The 6,364-nt window shown below is 42.1% G+C and overlaps 1 long non-coding RNA gene across 10 annotated transcripts; it reads right to left on the bottom strand.

Annotated features, from left to right (window-relative positions):
* Positions 1-540: 540 nt before the first annotated feature.
* Positions 541-5,024, bottom strand: LOC125523495. 10 transcript variants are annotated; one of them, XR_007290255.1, is made up of 5 exons: positions 3,913-5,024; positions 2,940-3,067; positions 2,812-2,862; positions 1,005-1,153; positions 541-879 (listed from the first exon to the last, which is right to left on the bottom strand). It is a non-coding gene; the product is annotated as an uncharacterized LOC125523495 (long non-coding RNA). The 10 variants fall into 10 exon arrangements; XR_007290259.1 differs by adding an exon at positions 3,191-3,347 and having other exon boundaries at positions 869-2,862; positions 3,913-3,984; positions 4,122-5,024; XR_007290258.1 differs by having other exon boundaries at positions 869-2,862; positions 3,913-3,984; positions 4,122-4,186; positions 4,547-5,024.
* Between the last annotated feature and the right edge of the window lie 1,340 nt (positions 5,025-6,364).

The raw sequence follows: 6,364 nt of genomic DNA, 5'->3' as shown, positions 1-6,364 counted from the left end.
AACACATGAGTAGGTGGTTCTCTCCCAGAAAAAGTGTATTGAAAGTGTAGGTATGCTCTGATGGCTCTCTCCACGAATGAAGAGTGGGTGAAGGGATATATATAGCCTCCACACAAAAACTAATAGTTACACACAATTTACCAATCTCGGGGAGACCGAAGTGAAAGACTCGATCAGACCGATTTAGCAAACCTAGTGACCGTTAGGATTTTCGGTGAGACTGAGATGCAACTCGGTAGGACCGATATGGTTATGGTTAGGGCATAACGTAATCTCGGTGTGACCGATTACACAAACTCGGTGAGACCGATTTTGGTAATAAGCGAACCAGAGAGTTGGTCAGATAAACTCGATGGTACCGATCGCTCATTTCGGTGGGACCGAAATGTTACGAAAGAGAAACAGAGAGTTTACATTGCAATCTTGGTGGGACCGATCGCTCATCTCGATAGGACCAAAACGTTACGAAGGAAAACAGAGAGATTACAACCCCATCTCGGTGTGATCGAAATCCCTATCGGTGAGACCGATTTGCTTAGGGTTTGTGGCAGTGGCTATGACATTTGAAACTCGGTGACTCCGGATAGAAAGAATCGGTAGGGCCGAGTTTGACTTTTTGGTTTAGGTCATATGTGGATGTGGGAAGGTAGTTGAGGGTTTTGGAACATATCACCAAGCACTTTGAAGCAAGTAAGCCATTAAGCAACACATCATCCCTCCTTGATAGTATTGGCTTTTCCTATAGACTCAATGTGATCTTGGATCACTAAAATATAAAATGTAGAGTTTTGATCTTTGAGCTTGAGCCAATCTTTTTGTCCTTAATATTTTGAGGGGTCCACTTTCCTCATCCATGACATGCCATTCATTGAGCTTTTCCTGAAATATTAATCTTGGAATAGCATTAGCTCAATGAGCTATATGTTGTTAAGAATTACCAAAACCACTTAGGGATAGTTTCACTTTCAATTAGTGTCTCAACACTAATCGTATTTCACATATACCTTTGCCGTCCTCATGCAGCGGCAGTATGGACTATTTTTACCATCAAACCATTCCGAGTCTCGTCTTCCCCCTCAGGTCATCCATGTAAAATGTTGATGCTCTCAATCTCCTCGAGTAGTCTTATAGATTATTGCTTCTCGTGAATGACCTGCATAAAACATATAGCTAGGCATTTATCAAACACATGGGGATTGTTACAAAGAAAACACCATGCAGTCGAAGAACGGTTCTCAAAAGACCTATGCAAACCAGATAAACAGATGGTAAATAGCAGTAACCAATTAAAGACCACTGAACTGTAGGCTCTATAATATATTCTGGTTTGAAACAAAAAATTACATGTGCATCTCCCGTACAGAGAATGGCTTACCGTTGAAGAAGCTTACTGTCTCTTTCTATATGGACCATTTTCTTCCTTTATCCAGGGTCAATTCTTAGTTTCTTGTTACAAAAAATTAATCAAATAATTATCTGTTCAATCTTAAATCATCATTAAAAAAGATGACATGAGATAAAAATATCCAACAAAATCAACATGCTATGAGAAACTAAAAGTTCATTCATATTGTATTTAAACTGGATTCAGCATTACTAAGACTCGAAAACTATAAATTCAAAACCACACGGCAGGCCTTGTATGCAAGCAACAAACATAAGAAAGAATATGACGCTGACTTGAACAAGCGTTTAGAAAAACTGCAACAAATTTACTCCACGAGGATGGCCCAGATTTGGAAGTGTGCCATGATGTGTGCAAAGACCTCGCTACCAAAAATGTCGTCATAGTCTATCTGCATGCGCACTGTGACAGCAGTCCATCTATGCCAGCTGTGGGATTGCGCAGGGATCCCCAGCAGTCGTACACATGGTCCGAGCAGCTTGAGTGGATGTGCTTCTGTCATAGCTCCAAATTAACAGAGTCTTCTCTTTGCCATACATATATGAGGGGGGGGGGGGTTACCTTCTTGTCAACATTGACACAAGATGACCCCGAAAACCCTCTACATTGTTGCTAAGTCAACACAAACATACTAAACACACTCGTTGGTATGAATAGTGATGAACGGTTTAGTGAAAGCCAAGGTATGAAAAATTATAAATGTTCACAACAACATAAGATCATATTTGCACTGCCATATGTAACGTAAGACAACCAATTCAGCTCAAATATGTATGCACTATATTAGCAGGAAGAGCAAAAAGATCACTTCCAGTTAAGCAGTTGCTATGATCAGGTTAACAGATTGACAAATTGGTTTCTGTTAGTCCTCATTTAGTATAGGATAAGCCATGAATATAGAAGGGAATAAAACAAACTAAACATCACATACATCTTGAATATAGCGAGTAAAGTTAGCAGACTATTGGACAACAAAAACTTACAGCATGCCTTGTGGTACAAAAACAGTAGAATTGGCAGATCAGTGGAGTACAGAAGATTTAAATATTATTTTGCCAATAGTTCAATCTGAAACTAATATATCTTTTTATGTTAATTCTCTAAAACTAATACAAGGGTCACTATCTTCTTAGATTTGTGATTAATAATATACTTTCTCTTGTCCATGCAATTGAACATTAATTTGATTGATAGACTTTCTCTGATCCATTACCTACAGTCAATTTATTTTGAACTTCTACTAATCTTGCAAGCTACAAAATCTGCAACTATGAAGAACCAGATCCAGTTTACTTGCAAGAATATATTAATGAACAACATAGCATGGCGTTCGACTATTTGTAAACTTGTTCATTAAGAAGGCAACATCTGCATACTAATGGTTCCTGCTAGGTCACAAAAATTACCTGCATGCGAAAACCTTCACAGTATCATCCTTTGAAAATATTGATCGCCCCCTGATTGTGACATACTCATATGGTTAGGTCACACCAAAAAGGAAGCTAAAAACAGCTATGGAACAGGCGAGCATTACCTTGGGCTTGGGTCTCTGCTCGGAGGTTAGCTGCAGGGCGGATGACTTGAAAGCATCGGGGGAGAGCGTGACGCCACAGCTTCTCGCCTCCTCCACCTCCTCCTTCCTGCCTGATCAATATCGAGTTTCTTGAAGAAAAAAAGGAACACATCAATTGAGTTATCGACAACAACTTTCCCGAGAAGGACATGCTGTAGAAAAGAAATAGTGATCCTAGGCTAAACCATGATGGAAAAGCACAAACATCTGACCATCGGTTAGATGACGGAGGAGAATCTTCGTTCAAGCACTTCTCCTTTTCTGAAGGTATGTGCACCGAGAAAACAATATATTTTCAAGCAAAATAATATTCTCATGTGTAGCAGGGCAAACTGAATCTTCTCAGCATCAATCTCGTGAACCAGTGCACTATAAAGCAAAATATACAATCATCTTCTTTTCAGCTTAGTACGCATACACTGACGCAGCACCAAAGCGTACTTTCAGCAATTTTTGTAATTTTAGGAGTCATTATCATTGCTCATCAACACAAAGAATGATTATTTACACAACAAAATTAACAGAACATCCCACGTGTAGGTACATAAGTAGAAAGAACAAGCTAGCCTCATTGGGTCATTTTCTGAAGGTATGTGCATTGATAAAAATAATCAAACCATGACCAGGTGACCATGCTACAAATGTTCACCATTCTACACAGAGTGAGCAAATAGGCAATCAATGGAAACATGACAAATTTATTAAATTTGTCATGAAAAGATCCTTCAACACGAAATCAATTATACTTCTAGCCCCTTTAAACGTCGTCATACCAAAGTAGCCAGAATTATCCTGTACAATCCATTTAATCTAATATTTTTCTTGATTATGCAAGATAAAGAATAATGATATTGGGTGATAGCCTCATAGGCATCATCTATACGTCTGCCAAATATTAACAACCAATGTGTTTAACAAAGGTTATCGCTCTAACCTTATTTTCCAGCGACTTCTCCCAATTGAAGTTATTGCCCCCTTTGATTTCCCAACAGAAATTCTTTGAATCCTGCACTCGTAACACAAGTAGTTATGCGAATGCACACACAACACTTTGAAATGTGAAGGCATTAACCCTAGTTCAAAAAATAATAATAACCGAATAGCTTAAGGCCTCCAATAGTCAGGCATTAGAGTAGACTGAACCTTGATCATTGTTTCTGTAACACGAGATATTCAGAGGACCCAATCATCAGTTCTTCCAACACAACCTTGATCGGAAAAATATTAGCTTGCATAAGACAGTAATAAGATCACTTAAATCAAATCATTGCAGAAATATGCCCTATAGAGCCGTGTCTTATTAGGGACGCATCCATTTATTACACATCAAAAACACAGTAGACAGATAACAGTTAGTGCACATATTCAGAATGCCAGAAGATCTCCAAGATGAGATAAGTCGACATTCAAGTGTCCAGAATCGGGGAATGCTTAACACCCGTGGTATCCTCCCATCTAATACGAGCTGACCGGTGACCCAATCATCAGTTCTTCCAACACAAGCTTTAATGTAACACAACTTCTCCCAATTCCTATAACTTGCATATGACAGTAATAAGATCACTTACATCAACTTTCCGTAGAATCGGGCTTGGCCGTAAATTGGGGCTGGCGAAGGAGTCGATGACCTCATGCAGTGCGGAGCCTAGAGAGGGAGGACCCATTGAGCGATGTGAGCTCGTGGATCACGATCAGCAAGGCCGACGTGACAGCGGCGCTGGCCTCCTCGGAGCTGACGGCATCCACGAAGGGCGCCACAGCGTGGCGACCGGGAGCGAGGGCGAGCATCAACGGCGGGGGAGAAGGCGAGCGGGGGACGGGGGCTCGACAGAGCGGCGTCATCAGCAGCCGCACATGGGTTGGCGGCTAGGGTTAGCCGCAGGGGCGCGCGCAGGGAGGGAACGGCGAGGAGGTGATGTGCATCGATTGGGGCGACAAGGGTGAGCCGTGCTGGTGGCGGCCGGCGCGTGAGTCGGATGGCGTCGGCCAGAATCAGAGGGGCGGCGGCGACTGCGGATCTCAGAGGCGGTGAAGGGCTCAGCGGCTGGCGGATTCTTTTTTGAGCATCAGTACAGACACAAGCGCTTATATACACGCGCATATACTCATTCCTATGAACGCACATACACACTCTACCCCTATGAGCACCTTCGAGAGACTGAGCCGGCATATCATCTTGAGATTTACGAAGTCACCGTAGGCGCCTCGTCGTCGACGGGAACGTCTCCTCCCACTGAAAGCGCATCGCCGGAAATCCTGAAATAAATCCAGGAATAATGCGAGCACCAGGATTTGAACCCTGGTGGGTTAGGGATACCACTGTCCACCTAACCATCTCAGCGGCTGGGGGAGTCTTGATAACGAGGAAACAGATCGAGGGGAGTCTCGAGGCTGTTTTTTTTACGATTGAGGCGGAGAGACGAAAGAAAAACCGAAGGTGGGAGGATGACGAAAAAAACGGCGAAAATAAACCACGCAAACTATTCATCAAGTCGTCCATTAGGAATAGAGACTAGCACATATGCACGTGTGTTGCAACGGGAAGGAGAATTTTCATGTGTTTAAATTTAATGAGAATTGTATGTGAAAGTAGAACATCATGTGAATCTCTACTAAACAAATGTTAGCAGATACAAGAATATATTTAAAATACTCTTTTCGTCCCAAAATAAGTGCCGCTGATTTATAGTGCTTAATACAAAGTTGTATTAAATCAACGACATTTATTTGTGACGGAGGGAGTCCTAAACAATTACATATGTGTTTTCTTTAATAATTATGTATGTGTAAAATAAACAAATAAAGCTAGCGCATATATCCGGTACGTTGCAATGAGTTCTGTTTGTTTTATATTCAATCTTAAGCAATTATGCATTTCAAAGCCTAGTCAACTAAAACCGTCCAAATAAAATTATATGTTTGGTTTCCAATGCTACAATCTAAATTTAATTATCTATTTTCACTAAGAAATCTATACTATTAAAGGGGGATCGAACGTCGTGATGGTTCGACCTCATTCGATCCCCACCTTCCTTCTACGACAACCATCTGTGCGATGGGCCACGCCCGCAGAAAAAAAAATCGACGATAGAAAAACCTCGCGATCTATAGCAGCGAAAACCACAAGAAAAAAGCCCCGCACGTCCTCCACTTCTCCCACGATCTCCATCCGCAGATCTCTCTCCCGAGTCCCGAACCACCCAGTCGGCAACCCTGCACTGGATCTCATGCGCCGCGTATCTCATCTAGGCCTTAACCTCAACCCGCCCTCTCCACTACTGGTGGCTCGTGTGGATGGTTGCGGGCGTCATGCGACCGGAAGAGCGCCCTTGGAGGTGGTGACAGTATCGTCCTTGTCCTGGGAGGACAGGTCTTTCTTGGACGAT

The sequence above is a fragment of the Triticum urartu genome, chromosome 7, assembly GCF_003073215.2.
Source record: "Triticum urartu cultivar G1812 chromosome 7, Tu2.1, whole genome shotgun sequence".
Lineage (NCBI taxonomy): Eukaryota > Viridiplantae > Streptophyta > Magnoliopsida > Poales > Poaceae > Triticum > Triticum urartu.
This window is presented reverse-complemented; position numbering and strand designations above follow the sequence as displayed.